This window comes from Nelumbo lutea, chromosome 7 (genome assembly GCF_056320005.1).
Source record: "Nelumbo lutea isolate HS-2025 chromosome 7, American lotus-T2T, whole genome shotgun sequence".
Classification (NCBI taxonomy): domain Eukaryota; kingdom Viridiplantae; phylum Streptophyta; class Magnoliopsida; order Proteales; family Nelumbonaceae; genus Nelumbo; species Nelumbo lutea.
Genome location: NC_142690.1, coordinates 35,146,049 through 35,162,589, shown reverse-complemented (window position 1 = coordinate 35,162,589; position 16,541 = coordinate 35,146,049).

Here is a 16,541-nt window from a genome sequence, read left to right as displayed (position 1 = left end):
AACTTAGCTCAACCTTGGGCTCAAGCAAATATTTTTTTCTAAGTTAGGTTTAGTTCAGATCTACACCAAGCCCAAATGATAGGATAATTTAATTTTAATAGGTTTTATTAGGGATCAACAACAATGGTTAAAATTGAAAACGAAACCAAAAATTTTTGGTTTCCGTTTTTTTTTTGGTTTGGTTTTTTTGATTTTTGGTTAAATCAAATTTTGGTTTTAGTTTTTAGAATTAGAAATTTGGTTAATGAAATTAACCAAATTTTCTATTATTATATCTAATATATGATATATAATATATAAGATATAGTATATAATATGTAACATATAATATATAATATAATTAAATTTGATTTTATAATATAATATATATATTTTATAATATATAATATACATTATATGTTAAAATATATATAATAGAGTATATATTATTAAAAGATGGTTTTAACCAAAAAAACCAAAAACTGCACCAAAAAATTTTGTTTTAATTATTTCGCTTTCGCTTTCTGTTTTTATTTTATTTGTTCAGTTTTTCAAATTTTGTTTTATTCGGTTCAATTTTTAACTGAATAAACTGAATACTCACCCCTAGGTTTTATCATGCAACTATTAAAAATTAGTATTGATAGGATAATTTAAATTAATAATAAAAATTAATAAATTGTTTATAACTTAACCTAACCCGATTAGATCTATAAATTTCTAGGTTCAAGCAACTATTTCTTTTGAGTTAGGTCTAGCTGAGATATGCACCAAGCCCACATATTAAAGGGATAATCATAATCAAAATCTAATGGGGTATCAAACTTTTGGAGTCCAATGACGGCATTAGCGAATAGGTCTCAAGCTAAACAACCCCTAATAAGCTCCACTTGGAAGTTATATGCATATATGGTAAATATTATTATATAATATTTAGATAACAGATTTTATATTAATATATATAGAAATGTTGCATATATTATTAGACTAGAATTGAAAAAAAAATAATTTGTAATAAAATCATAGTTTTATAATTAACATGGGCATTCCTTTAAGCCTATACAAATATTATTACACTTAAGGTGTGGGTTGGGCTAGGCCAAGCAATCTTATAAACTGCTAATACACTATTAAAATTTAGCTCAAAATTTTTAACTTCTTTGGTTCATCGGGCTACACAATGTGGGTAGCCCATTTCTCATAGTTCCTTTGGTTTCAGTATTATCTAAAAATAGTTGAAAAAACCTAAAAATTATGCATGCATGTGTGCACTTGGTTTTGTGACTTTGGTCTAGTCCAATTACGAATATTACGATACATGCAACTTTGGTCAGTTGGGTTAGGATGAGGATCAATGGAAGCCTAATTCGAAGTCTTAAACCCTGAATTTGGGCTTAGATTAATTTAGTTAATGACTAAAATGTCATCTATAGATTAATTTAATTATGATTATAGCCTAATTTTCTATATTTATTGATATTTAATTATTTTAAACATTTAAGTGATATTTACAAAAAAATGAAACATTTAATCATTAATAAAGTAAAATGAATAAAATAAAACACAAATAAATAATTTGGAAAAAATAATTATTTTATTAAGTAATTAGAAATAATTATTATTTTTTTCTTAAAATATTAATATAATTAATCCAAATTAATATATTACTAAAACATTTTTGTATTAAATTATTAAAGTAAAGATTTAATTATTTTAAACAACATTTCATTCTTTCCTTATTTATAAGTCTTGATTATTTCACTTTCCTTGATAAATCCTGTGCATCCTATGGGGCCCCACTAGTATTTTAATAATTTTAATTTAATAATTTGATAATTATTAAATATTTTTCATTGCTTTATGGACTTTATTACTATTTTAATTATTATTTTTTCTCAATAATTTATTTTTAATTTATAAATTTATATGTATTTTTAAAATTTATTCTTATTTTAATAAATCATTTTTTATTTTTTATAATTTACTCATATTTTCAATATTATTTTGAATTTAATAAATTTTTTTTTATGAAATGATGCATATTGAACTAAAAATGACCAAATAGTCTGTTTTAGAGATAAAATAGTAAAATTAGGGAATTTTAGATGTTGAAGGGTTGATCCAACACAAACAAACTTATCTATTCAAAGCCTCTAAAAATTAGAAAAGCACCTATGCCTCTTTTCAAATTTCCGATACTTTAAATATCTTTTTATTTTTTCAAATTTCATATTTCAGATTTATCAAACGTCACCTTAGAAGATAAGTATAAAAGCTTGACATAAAATAATTTCAGCACCATTAATTTCAACAGGGTGAATTGTTAAAACCTCCCCTGAAATTTAGTAATTGCAGTCACCTCCCTTGAACTTTTTGATACAGTTGCAAGTAAACCCCCTATTGTAGAATCTCCTAAAAACAACATGAAAATGTCCAAAATACCCATGTAGTTACTATTGGGGTTGGTTTTTATAGAAAAAGATAAACGGTACAGAATTTATGAACGACAAAAGCAAAGAGAATTTAAAGTTGTATTTTTTACCTTTGAGTGATAATGAAGAGCAACTTTGGAAAATAAATCAATTTCAAAAAAGAGATTGGAAGGGTTTGGAGTAGTGACTCATATGAATAGAAATTTGGAAAATAAACATTCTTGTTAAAAGTAACTACATGGGTACTTTGGACATTTTCATGCCTCTTTTTAGATAATTCAACTAGAGGGGGTCTACTTGCAACTATGTCAGAAAGTTCAGGGGAGGTGATTGCAATTACCAAACTTCCGGGGAGGCTTCAGCAACAACAAGAAACTTTGGGGGAGATTTCAGCAATTTACCCATTTCAACATCATTATAATATTTCACAAAGTAAAATTATTAGATAAGAGTCACATATAATGACAAATAGAAAACTAATGGATTGGAAGGGAATGGATCATGTTAAAAATTGATGAATGCAGCTCTAGCAAATGGTTTTGGTGATTTAGCTCTCAACCTCATGCTCTATGGGGTTGGGTCATTGGCAAAAAGTTAAGTACTAAGTTTCATAATTGGGATCCATGTATCAACAATGAGTCTTATGGCTTTTCAATCTTGAGGGGCATGGGGAAATTTCACCATTGTTTTTTACAAGTTTCACCATCGTCTTGTACAATGAGTCTTATGGGTGAAGATTGAGCTTTGATGGGAAAACTCCCATCACCTTTTAATTTGTTAAATGATAGTGATGCTCAAGTTTCAAATATATATGGAATTTAAAAATGGTTTATATGAGATTAGGTTGAAGTGATCACATGGTGCCCAACTTTTAGAAGGAACTTAGATGATTGGGAGATAGAGAAGTTATTTGCTTTGATCAAATTTCTCAATGCCTTGCCTCCTCAGTTGAACTAGGATGATGAAAGGATTTGGAAGTGGGGAAGCTTGGGGACTTCTCAATGAATCTAAACTTTATTCAAGTGGCAAGTCTTCCATTTAAGGAAGTTTGGCTACCTCACATTCCATCTAAAGCCTTATTCCTCTTTTTATGTGTTAAACTAATAATGACCTATAAATGTCTTTAACTTGTGACATTATTGTTATAAACACAATGCTATAAATCATGCCAAAGAGAAACATATATAGTATTAAAGAGAGATCTAACACTAGGTATCGGGGCACAAATATAAGAGATATCAACTTTTACAAGAGAACCTCCAAAATGGAGTGGTAGAGAGCCATTGTTCAAATAGAGACCATTCAATAATCAATCACCAAGGAGCATTGTTCAAAAGGAGATAGTAGTCCGTCATAAAAAAACTGTTCAATATACCATCATCAAGAACCTCCATGAAATAGAGACCATCCAATGATATAGACCATTTTGAGCAATAGTGAATAGTGACAAAGACCATTTCAATTATAGAGACCATTCATAATCACCCACAACCATTCAAAGAAACAATATGTGATAGACCGTTTAATGACAGAGACAAATATTGGGTTTATATTTTTGTAAAATTCAAACCAATCAAATGGTTCTAGTATTTAAGAGTACAAGTCTAGCACCCAATTTGGAGAACCAAACATAATCATCAAGAACCCTTGCAAGAAACAATATGTGATAGGCTACTTTTTGAGATATGCCTTGTCATAATAGAGACCAATCCGATAAACAATAGGGAATAGTCGTCCATGGTGAAGTAGAAGAAGAACACATTACAAGAATGAAAAAAAAACACAATGAATAATGAAGACAAATTAGTGAATGCATAAACTCCAACCAAGTCTAAACCCAAATGGCATAAATCCTAATTACAATGGTGTGAATCATCCAAAATAAACAACCCAATGTTGACATGTGAAAATGGGAGAAGATGGAGTCATACCTTGATGGGAAGATTGTCGGACGATGAAATGACGACGTGAAACAAACCCAATGTCATTGCCAAAGGAAGAAGGGGAAGAAGAAGAATAAGGGGAAAAAATAAAAGAAATGAAAACCAAAATGGCAATTTTGAGTATTCAAAACTAACCAACTACTAGGCTATTAGTTGCCAAACGACAGTAGACTGCTTTTTCGTCTTTTGGTCTACTGATAGATTAAAAGACTTGTCATATAGACTTTCTGAACAATGCCTAAATAATTTGATTGGTTATCAAATTATTTTAAATGTAATTGAGGCATTTGTATGGAATATTTGCATTGCCAGGAGAATGGTGGAATGTAGACCTTGAGGTAGTGGACAAGACAAGATTTGCAACTAGTTTTGTGCATTAGTAGAGACGAGAAAAGAAAAGGAAAAAGAGTAATAGAGAAGAATGAAAAGGAGAAGAGAGAAGAAAGGAATAAAGAAAATTAGAGAGGGGAAGGGAGATTCCTTGTTCATTCTATGGTTTTCCTCAATTTTCTCTTTCCCAGGTTCAATTTAGTTAGTATTATTTTACCAAAATGGTTAGTATACAAAAGAGTTAAGAAGCATTTTAGATCAATGTCTAAGAAACAATAGTGGAAGAATAAGAGGAAAAGAAAAAAAGAAGAGAGTGAAAAACCATTGGGATTACCTACAATAAACAATTTAAACATAGGGCTCTGTTGGGGACTTCATAATGATTTAGACTGGAGAGCTCTATGGTGACCTCCAAACCTTCAACTAGAAAACCTTCTTTTGTAGAGATGATTCCTAGTTCATTCCTCCTTCCTCTTCCTTCTTTGAACATACCATGAATCCTTCTCAATGGCAAGGGGAACCATTTGTTTACTTCCTTGAAGATTTTTTTTTGTTCAATCATTTGATATCTTGAAGTTTACAAAGCCAACTTGACTAGAGATTAAAGATTTTCTAATTTGGTCCTTCAATAAACCTTCAACATGATGTATGGGTGGCATTTTTAAAACCAAAGCATATTTTTATTAGAGTTTAAGATGAAGGTGATTATTTAAATGTTTGGTTAAATGAAGATTTTAGAATCAAGTGCTTCTTGTTTAGATTATTCAAATGGATACCTAGTTTTGATCAAGACAAGAGCCTTCTATAGTGTCGGTTTGGATTAGCTTGCTATTTCTTCATGTTAGTTTTTTATGCTGGAGGTTTGGATTAACTATCCTTAAGTTTGAATTGGCAACCATCTTTTTATTACATACTCATGTAGAGTATGTATGTGTTGAAATAGATCTTTTAAAATCTTACCCCTCAAGGATTTGGATTGGCTTGAAAGGAGGTGGTTTTTGGCAGCTATTGTATATGAACATTTGCCAATGTACATACTACTCAAAGTGTTACAAGACTGGCCACTGGGACAAAGAATGCAATCATAACAATGTTAAGAAAAAATGGGAACTCCTAATGCTAAATCAAAATTAAGGTAAGTTTTAATGCTAGAGAAAATAAGGAAAGTTCTAACAATGAGATAACCAATGAATGGAAACTCCTAATGCTGAAATCAAAACTAAGGTCTAATGCTAAATAGAAATATACGGAAAGTGTTCTAACAATGAGATATTTAGTGAATGGAAACCCTGGATTATACATCTTCTTTTTAATGAAAATGCAATCCTAACAGTGATTGATAATGGGGATGGTGTTGAGGATTTTGATGATGGTGGGCTACCAGCAAAGGAAACTTTAGGTAACCATTGTCCAAGTAATCAAATTTTTGTTGATATGATGAATAAACCTGTTAAGGAAGGCACTAAAGATGATTTACATCTTGGTAAATGATGAGAAATTGACTGGTGTCTTACATCAGATGGAGTTTCTAAGTTATTTCTACCTAGCATAGAAGCTCTCAACCTTGACCACTCTATAATAATATTGCAAATATTGGAAAATTGTTTTAAAAGTTTCAAGTCTAAAAATTTTGCCTCAAGGCTTAATCCTAACAACTTTTATGTGAGAGTTGGGGCCTTAGGCTCTTATTTGATAGAATCATATTCCTTAAGCCTTAAGTGTGAGGCATAACTTAATTGAGGTGTAAAAAGGCATAAGCCTCAAAAATCAATGACTAATTAATGATTTAATAAAAAAATATATTTTATGTATTTTTGTAGTTCAAAATATATGAGAGGGGCACTTTAATAATTACAGACTAAATAAAAAGAGTAAAAATAAAAATTCAATGTTGTGAATCAAGTTACAATATACATATAAAAAGTTATATTAGCTTCCCATAGTGTTTTAGGAGGGTTGGATGTAGAAAGGGCTAATCAAGTTCTTAATTTTACTTGTTTAAGTCAAGTAAGATATTTTTTTTTTGTTTATTATTCTAAATCTAAAACCCAATTTTTTTTTTATTTTGTTTATTTCTATTCATAATAGATTTATTTTCCCTTTATTGATTTCTTTTTGCATTGATAAAATTAACTAAGTTGTTTCCTTTCTCCTAAGTTGTTAGGTGGCAATAAATCTAATATCAATTATATGGATGATTCTTTACATGATTTGTGGAAAATAGTAGAACTTATATATATTATTTTGTTTAATGCTTATAGGGTAGAACATATGGTATATAAACTTCTATTTGATGAATATTTGTACCTTATATCATTCTAACATGGTATGTTATGCTATTTTTATCATTTATAAACTTTAGTTGATTTTTTCTTAATTTTAAGGGTTATGCCTAACAACACCTTACCTTTTTGGGCCATTACGCCTAAACTATTCCTTTCTCCTTTTAAAATCATAGATTGGGGATGAAATTATTTTGTCAATTCTTGATTTTCCTGTGGATAATAGACTTGGGTCCTTAGGTGGAAGTTCTGATGGGGAAATCCACTAATGGAAGGCCTAATGCCCACATTTGCATGTTAGGTGGTTTGTCAGGAATTTGTGAGCCCTAAAATTTTGTTTTGATTTCTTGATTTATAGGATGACTTTAACTTTTCCACTAATATTATTAAGAAAAATATTTCTATTTATGATCTTGTGACCAAAGATCTACACAATATTTAGTAGAAGCGATGGAAGTTGGACTTTGACTCTAGGGAGATTGAAGGTATGACAAATAATTATTTTTTCAATTTATTTACTTCTACAAACCCCAATCTTGAAGATCTAATAGTTGATCTGGTTACCCTTGAAATCTCTAATATGGAGAATGATTTCCTTTGTGCCATCCCCAGTTATTGGAGAAGTATAAAAAAGCTAATTTTGATATTGGGCCTATAAAGGCCTCAGGCTCAGATGGTATTTCATTGGCTTTCTATTAGAAATGCTAGACAATAGTGTAGGGTGATCTTGTTTCCTTTGTCCAAGATTTATTTAGAAACCCCAACAAAATTTAAGAGATTAATAATATAAATGTTGTCCTTATTCCTAAGAAGAATAAAGTAGAAGTTGTTGATTTTTGGCCCATTGGGCTTACAAACATTGTGTACAAGACAATTGCAGAGACCCTTTACTCACAAGATGATCCCTACTCCAGAAGCTAATATCACCCATGGAAACAACATTTACTTGGAGGAGAAACATTAATTTAAATTGAATTATCGCAACTAAAGTAATGCACACAATGACGAAGGGGATAGGTAGGTTGGTGATTTTCTCTTGAAGATTGATCTCTTTAAGGCATTTGATAGAATGGAAATGATTTTATCACTTGAGTTCTTTAGTTGTAGGGTTTCTCTCTTTTGTTTTGCGTGATAATTTATAACTGTATCACTTGTTCCTCTAAGGCCATGGTATTTAATGGAATTCCTTGTGAACTAATCCTTCCATAGTGGCGCTTAAGACAAGGATGCCCAATCTCTCCTTACATTTCATTTTATGCTTAAATGTTTTATCTAGACTCGTTAACAAGGAACTCTTTGAAGGTAACATCAAGGGGTTTAGGATGGTAATGGCATCTGCAAGCTAAATCACCTTTTCTTTGTTGATGACATTTCATATTTGGGAGAGCTTCAATGACTGAAGTTAATGCCATTAAACAATATCTTTCCCACTTTGGGAGTTGTATCAATAATTCGACCTTGCACCTCACATTATGTGACCTATGTCAATGTTTAAGTTTTTCAGAGTAACGTCTCTAGTGGCACACAAGACCAAACTTTTAGAAGGGGAAGTAGCTGCACTCGTGCTCAAATGTTGATTGTAAGAAAAAAGAAATCTTTTGCACTAGCATAACCACATAGGCGCATGGAAAACCTTAACAGTCTGTTTGGTTGCTGCGACCCAGATGAGAAATATGGAATATTCGGGTTGGATTCTTTGAAACCCGTGTTTGTTTGATTGAATGGTGCTAGAAACGATGGGATCACTTCTCAAAAACTGGGATGTGGGGTCTCACTAAAATGGTGAGACCCCGGTGAGAAAAGGAAAACTCGCGACTCCACCCTGTGATGGCCACCACAACACCAAACTAAACATGCCTCTAAACACCAAATGGTTGCCTAACCATCGGGAACAACACCGGACTGAACTCCTGGTGGCCACCATGACTCACCCACCATTTCAATTGATGGTCTGGTTTTCGACCCCCAAATGCTTCCTGTCGAACACCACTCTGATGCCAAAACCAATGGTCATGAATGCCATTAACCAATTTCGACCCCCAAACTGAGCATCCTCGCATCAGCTCCATCTCAAAAGCAAAGAAAACTAACGAAGTAATAGGCAGAAACCCAGAGGAGATCAGAGCCTGTAGCACGTAGAGAGAATGTGAGAGAGAGAGAGAGAGAATGGGCGGGGAGATCAATAACTTCATCAAGGTATGGATCTCAGTTTTAGCATCTCAACTTTTCTAGGCATTCTTCTTATACTAATGAGGGGGAGATTGGAACTCACCTTGTCCACGCCACTGGTTTGAGTTCGAAGGAAGATGGTGAACAGTAATTTTCTCTTCTCAGAAATCAAACACCAGAATGCTAAAATGAGAATAAATTTTCCCTTCTCATCCCATCCTTTCCCATCCTGACCCTTCTCATCCCATCAGTTCTCAGAAACCAAACGGAACGTAAGCCACTTTTCAATCCTGGATCCAACTTACACGGAATTCCCTTTCCAAAAGTGGGAAACTTCCTTGTTTTTCATGAGGAGATCTCTACAAATAGGAGACCTCTGAAGACTCCTTTATGCATCCATTACCTAGTTCCTTTGTAAGCTCAACCTCCCTAGAACCTTACTTCCTTCAACATCTTACTACCTTACTCTCAATCTCCCAGAGACTGCCACCACCGCCATTTACCATCCTCCAGGAGGATATCCCCGGGGCTACACATCCTAGACCTACAACTAGAAGTCACATTTACTCTCCTAAGTTGGTTGTGGCACATTTATAAAAGGCATGTTAGAAGCCATCTTAGCCTGTTTTCTGTCTACATCTTTCACTACTAGCGAGCAAGGGAAGGTCCTTAACTCTCTATGTCGTGATTTTTGGTGGGGTTGTATTGATAAGTAGAAGTTTATTTATATTGAGAACTGGGATTTCATCTTAATAGACAACGAAGATGGTGGTCTAAGACTACTGGACTTTCAAATCTTAAACAAAGCTCTCCTTCTAAAGTTAATTTGACACTTCTTGACTGAAAACTAGAGATTATGGGTGTAGGTCAATTTCTCCATATATTTGAAACATAACAATTTGTTTTGGAAAATTTAATATTGTTGGTGATGAAGAGTCATTGGAACACTTAATATTTCGGTGTCCTTGTGTAAAGATCATTTTGGAACACCTCCCCACTGGGCTTATTTGTTGACACCCACCCCAATTGGAGTTTGCTTGATTGATTTTCACATTGTAATTAAGTGGAGGATCCGATGAGAAAGGGTCAGATCTTAGTGTTTCTTAAATGTTCAGTGGTGCTTTTGAACATATATACGGAAAGCTATTTGCCAATTGGTCTTTGATAATATCCCACTGAACCTTGACCAACTAGTGTCTAGCTATCATATTAGCTCAGATAAATGACCTTTATTTTCCCCTTGTACAAGGTTTTGGAAACAAAAGTGATGATGTCCTTTCCTCTACTTTGGCTTCTCTCCCTGACCATTGGTAGCCACCACCTCAGAATAGTGTTAAAGTTAACTTTGATGGGGTTGTGGTTTTCATTCTTCAGGTGTGGGGATTTCCATAAGGGACCATTGTGGTTCTCTCCTAGTGGATAGGGGAATAAAGTTTTAGGTTTGTTCACCTTTGGAGATTCGATCCCTTGATTTATTGGAGCTCTCAAGTTGATTTCTGATCTCCAGCTCCATCATATTTTCCTTGAAGGAGATACTCAAACTGTAATTCATACCTTGCTGGTAGAAGAAGTTCGACCACCTTCACATATCTCTAATTGACTACAAGGAATTTATCTGTAGAATTCACCATTGCTCAATCTCTTATATTACAAGATCATGTAATGTTGTTGCACATTATTGGAGGTTACCACGTAGCCATATATACGTACTCTACTCGGTCACCACCATGCCTTGGGCTCTTCAAGTTTCACTCAAACTCTTGTAGATAATTACTAATTGATCTCATTTATTTATTTATTTTTTTGTATTTTATCCTGGACTCTTTGAGTCTTATCCTTGTACCTCTATCCATTATAAATATACATGGGTTCGGTCTCCACTCATCCCAAACCATCCTTGTTTTCCATCTCTTTGCTCCTGTTACTTTCTCTATCTTGGTATTAGAGCCATATTATGGCATCGATCGGCAGCACTTTATCTCTTAGAACTCCATTTGAGTCTCTACAACTTCAAATACTTCTTCCACTCTTGCTGCACCAATCCTAAGTGGCAATCACTATTTGCTGATCAAATTTAATAGAGAAAATTTTCTCCTATGGCGAGCTTAGTGACTTCTGGTCCTGTATACTTGTAAAATAATGGGATCGTGATGGTATAATAAGAGGCAATCGTTTAAGAAAAATAAATAAATAAGTAAAAACTGAGGGGTCAATACAGTAAGAGAGACTAATCCAAATTGTAAATAGCCACTATATGAATTTAATGCATAAGTAAGCTAAATGAATGAGACAATCAAAGCAATTTAACCTCTGTCAGTATATGTTAAATTCAGAATTTGGGTTTTATATAAAGGAGGGTCTGTATATAATTGTATCAAAGGCTAATTTGAAAGCAGTGCAAATCTGAAATAAAGAATAGTGAAAGGAATTGATGTAAATATTTCAATGTTTGACAGGAAGGAGTCATGAAGATAAAAAAAAAAAAAAGAAAATCAGAAAATAAGAAACTATGGTAACGTATTCAATTGATACAAATAAGTAATGGAAGTGGGGATATAGACACAAAACGGAACAATTCAGTGTATTATGAATAAAAGCTTCTATGTTCTGCTTTGATTTAAGTGATGATGAAAAGATGCTAATAAGGGATCACAATAATCATCTAAAACTAGTAAACAAATTTAGTAAGGTTCTTGAGGCTTAGGAGAATTATATTAAGAAGGATAACTATTAAGCAAGAGATAACTATATAGATCTGAACTACAAGTAGGGTTAAACTACAACAAAACCTTGGATACGATTCTGAACATAAATAATAGATTAAACTACAAACAGTCAATGATCAAGAAACCCAAAAAAAACAAATCATGGAAGTCACAACAATATATGAGCCTTATGGACCTGATTAGCAATAAGTAAGGATAACAATGGATCTTGAATAAGAAACTTTAAAATTGGAGCAATAGAACTGATATAGAACTGATATGTGTAATGCACTTGAATTCAATCTTGTTTGATGAAAGGCGTTGGTTTGTTCTTGTTGCAACCAGTATGTTGTTTTCGCATCCGTGTCTTTGATATGTCAACGTAGGTAAGACACATCAGCGTGGTGGTTCCATCCGTCTTGCATTTGAACGTCTTTGATAATTTGGGAAAGATGGGGGGCTGTGAAGCAGCCTTGTTGTGAAGTAAAGTGAATGGCTTAAGTAGTACTTGCCCTGGTGAAATGGGTCACAAAGTTTTTGTCACTCTTTAAAAGTGTGAGAGAAGGAATGAAAAATACCCTCTTTTCTATCCTAGAATCTCCTAGGGTTTAAATATGGATTGGAAGGTTTGATGGAAAAAACAAAGAGAAGGGAGAGAGGAGTAAAAAAGGCAGGGATGGGGAGAGGAAAAGAGAAAAGGAAAGAAGAAGAGGGAGAGAAGAAAAAGGGGGGAAGAGGAGAGGAAGTGGGGCCCATAGGGGGCAAAAATAAAAAACAATAAAGAAAGAGAAGATGAAAAAAAGGGATTCATTACTTACATTTTGCCCCTCTTTGCCACTAGTTGTGTATAGTGGGTGGCAAACCTAGGTGATGAAATGGGTTCTGGGTTTTTTAGTGGAAAGGTGCAACTAGAGAGAGGTTGCCCCTCTTGGATGCCTCTGTGTGGTAGCACATGGCAGCCAAGAAGAGAGAGAGGGAGAGACAAGGAAGGCAGAGTAAGTAAGGGGGGGTGGGGGGAGGGGGGGGGGAATAAGGAAAAGGCGGGTCCAAAGTAAAAAAAGAGGAAGAGGGGCATTATCATACAACCATCCTTATAGGCTTCACGTTGATATAGCAAGTAAATAGAGAAGAGTAGTTAGAAAGCAATCTCACTCTATAAACTTACAAGTGAAAAACTTGAAAAGTAAAGAAAAAAAAACAAAAGAAAAGACAAGCAAGAAAATATTTATTATTATTATTATTTTGAAGTGGTGTTAAAATAGAGGTTAGAGAGTTTCAATCCAAAACAAGATGCAACAGATTTGTAGGAGAACAAAGAGTGAAGTAAAGATATTGAAGATTTGTCAAAAGCATATTTGTTTTAGTGTGTATAAGTGAAGAAAAGAAAGTGGTTTTGAAGGTGCCTAGGTAAAAGCAGTAAATGTTAAAAGAAATAAATGGAAAGATAGTGTAAAGAAAAGGAGATGGAGTTCAAGGGAAAGAAAGTAAATGAGTTAAAAAAGTGAGAGAATTGGATAAAAAAATAATAATAATAATAGGGGTAGTAGTAGTACTAATGGTGTATAACAAGTAAAAGAAATGGATGAGGGGTGAGATCTAATTGAGCAAACCTACAAACATATGTTATTAAGCATACAGATAACATTAGTCATGGGTAGAATTTCTTCAAATATTTAATGTTAATTGGGGAAGGTAAAGGTGTACCATCAACATGAGCTAAACGATAGACAGAGGCAGACTATGTAGTAATTATAATTAATGGTCCTTCCAATTAGGATTGAACTTACCATGGCGATGAATCATTTTTTAAGTACCAAATCACCAACATTAAAGGTATGAATACGCACATGCTTATTATAACGAGTAATGCATTTTTGATATGCATGCATGTGATCAAGAGCATGTAACCAATGTTCTTCTAATAGATCTAAGTGCTGTAAGCATGATTGGCAAAGTGTATTTTGTGGGATTGTGTCATGGAAAGAAATGCATAAGGATTGTAATTCTAGCTCTATGGGTAAAATGGCTTTGGTGCCATAGACAAGTGAATAAGGTATGGTGCCTGTTAGTGTTCTAAAGGAGGTGCGATATGCTAGCAGAGCTGGAAATAATTTAGTTGACTAGTCCTTTTTTGATTCAGAGACTGTTTTCGTAAGGATAACTTTTATTGTTTTATTTGACATTTCATCTTGTTCATTGGATTGGGGATTACAGATTGTTGAAAAATGGTGCTTGATTCGGTAGACATTGCATAGTTCATCTACATCTTGATTGCCAAATGGTTTTCCATTATCGGTAACAATGGATTCGGGTATGTTGTAATGGCATAAGAGATGTTGGTAAATGAAGTGGACTATGGATTTTGCGTCTTGAGATTTTAGAGGGGCAGCTTCTACTCATTTAGTAAAATAATGTGTAGTGGTGATAATGAATATGTTGCCATTAGAGGGTTCAAAAGGTCTGATAGTATCAAGATCCCAAGAACAAAATGGCCAAAGAATGGTGATGTTGTGTAAGGATTCAGCTGGTGCATGGATGAGTGGAGAGTGATACTAATAAGGATGACAACGTTTTACATAACCATGACAGTCTTTGACCATGGTGGGCTAGTAGAAACCTACCCTAAGGATCTTTTTAGCTAAAGCATGACCGTTAACGTCGCCACCACAAGCCAGAATGAGCATCTTCCATGGTTTTGGTGGTTTTAGGTGGTGATAGGCAACGACAAAGGGTGCCATCAAAGGATCGTCTATTATAAGGTGTCACCTAATATGACATAGTGTTGGGCATGTCGTCTAGTTAAGGATTTAGCAACGGAGGAATTGGGCAGGGTACCATGTTGAAGGTATTGATAAATGTCATAAAACCAAGGGCGAGAGTCGTTGTCAGGTGTATGAGAAGATGGAGAAGGGTTTTTGTGAATTGAGAAAACTTCCAATGAGGAGTGGACATGGGGATCCAAGCTATTTGATAACAAAATTAAAGTGGGTTGTTTCTAAAGGCAATTGGACAATAGAGCCTATAGCAGCCATAGCATCGGCATAATGGTTCTTGGAACGAGATATTTGGATAATTTCTAGGTATGTGAAGTTAGTGAGCAACTTATCTACTAGTCCCCTAAAGTTGGAATCTATCGTGAAGTTTGGTAATTATATTGCAATCACCTCCCCTAAACTTTCTAATACAATTGCAAGTAGACCTCCACTGGTAGAATAATATTCTAACAAGAGACACAAAAATGAGTTTGGATATGTTCCTCAAAGAGTGAGCCTCACACCGACCTCACAACTCATTTCAGTCGTGCATCTGGAACATCTTCGAAATTGTAAATTTTTATTCATGGGGAGATATTCCCAATGTACAGCTTGAACATGTCATGAAATCGGTGTGAGGCATGCTCTGAGGAATAGATCCGAAGTCCACAAAAATGTCCAAAATACATGTGCAATTACTTTTGACCAAAATGTTTATTTTCCAAAATTTTTTATTCATATCAATCACTACCCCAAGCCTTTTCAATTTATTTTCCAAACTTGATTTATTTTTTAAAATTCCTTTCATATCAATCACTCAAATGCAAAACTATAAATTAATTAAACTCGCTTTGTTTTAGTTGTTCATGAAGTTTGTATTGTTTTTTCTATAGAAATCAGTGTATGTAGTAACTACATGAGTATTTTGGGCATTTGTATGTCTCTTATTAGAGGATTTTAACAAAAAGGGTCTACTTGCAACTATGTTAGAAAGTTGAGGGATGGTGATTACAATTATCAAACTTTAGGAAAAGTTTTAGCAATGGTCAGAAACTTCAGGGCAGATTTCAGAAAGCCATCAAAATTGGCATAAAAAAGCATCAAGTAATCAAGATGCAAGAAAGTCATCAAATATCAAAGATCAAAGTTGTCAAAACTGTCAAAATAGAAATCATGATCAATTTTGTCAAGTGATCAAAATTTCAAATTTATCAAACAAAAGAATCGGAATTAAATCAAATCAACAAATATCAAAATTATCAAATTCATCGGCTCATAAAAAATTAGTTAAGTTTAATCATCAAACATCAAAATTATCAAAGTGATCGAATAAAACTAAGTCAACTATTCAAATATCAAAAATCAAAATTAAATCAAACCATCAAATATCAAAATTATTACATTCGTTCGTCTAATCATCAAATATCAAAATTATCGAATTCATAAACTCATTAGAAATTGAAATTGAGTTTATTTAAATTAAATAAAATACATTAAAAATCAAAATTAAATTTATCAAATTAAATAAAATCATCAAATGTCCAAATTATCAAATTCATCCATCAGATATCAAAAATCAAAATTAAGTTTATTGAATTAAATCAAATCATCAAATAAAACCAAATCAAACATTGAATATCAAAAATCCAAATTAAATTTATCAAATTAAACATCATCAGATCAACTCACCAAATATGATAGATCAAAATTAAGTGTATCAAATCAAATAATCAAACTCACAAAAAATAAATGAAGTCAAAACATCAAAATTATCAAATTCAGGTTTCGTAAATCGGAATCCAAGATTATCAAATTAAATTGAATCTTCAAATATCAAATTCAACAAATAAAACTAGCTCATCAAATCAAATCATTAAACAATCAAATCAATTCCTCATATATCAAAATCTAGATTGCCAAGCTTATCAAATCCGTTACTCACATCAGA